This window comes from Parus major, unplaced genomic scaffold (assembly GCF_001522545.3).
Source record: "Parus major isolate Abel unplaced genomic scaffold, Parus_major1.1 Scaffold522, whole genome shotgun sequence".
NCBI lineage: Eukaryota > Metazoa > Chordata > Aves > Passeriformes > Paridae > Parus > Parus major.
In genome coordinates, this window is record NW_015379410.1 from 3,998 (window position 1) to 5,059 (window position 1,062).

The following is a 1,062-nucleotide window of genomic DNA, read 5'->3' on the forward strand; positions in this document are numbered from 1 at the left end:
GGGGGTTTTAATGAGGGGAAATTCCCAGAAAAACATCGGAATTCCGGGGGATTTTATGGGGGAAATTCCCGGAAAAACATTGGAATTCCGGGGGTTTTTATGGGGGAAAATTCCCAGAAAAACACCGGAATTCCGGGGTTTTTAATGAGGGGAAATTCCCTGAAAAACATCGGAATTCCAGGAATTTTTAATGAAGGAAAATTCCCAGAGAAACGGCGGAATTCCGGGATTTTTAATGGAGAATTCCCGGAGCAACATCAGAATTCCAGAGGGTTTTAATGAGGAAAAATTCCAGATTTTTTCCTCTGGGAAATGCCAGAATTTTGGGATTTTATGAGGGAAAACTCCGGGACCAACATCTGAATTTTGGGGATTTTTTTTTGAGGGAAAATTCCGGATTTTTTTCCTCTGGGAAATGCCAGAATTCCGAGGTTTCTGCTGGAAAAATCCCGGGATTTTCCCCCAGCTCACCGGATGTCTCCGGCGGCGATGAAGACGGGCTCCCGGCTCTCCTGGCTGGTGATGGAATCCACGGAAAACTGGGAGATGTTGTCGCAGCTGTTGGTGTGCATCTCTGGGAGCTGCGGGAATCCCGGGAAAACCCCACAAAATCCCATCAAATCCCATTAAATCCCATTAAAATACCATCAAATCCCATTAAATCCCATTAAATCCCATCAAATCCCATTAAATCCCATCAAATCCCATTAAATCCCATTAAAATCCCATCAAATCCCATTAAAATCCCATTAAATCCCATCAAATCCCATCAAATCCCATCAAATCCCATTCCCAACATTCCCACTTCCATGGTGACCCAGAACCTTCTGGAAAATCCCATTCCCACCATCCTGGTGCCACCAGAACACCCAGAACCTTCTGGAAAACCCCATTCCCATCATTCATGGAGCCACCAGTGTCCAGAACCTTCTGGAAAATCCCATTCCCACCATCCTGGTGCCACCAGAACACCCAGAACCTTCTGGAAAATCCCATTCCCACCATCCTGGTGCCACCAGAACACCCAGAACCTTCTGGAAAATCCCATTCCCACCATTCATG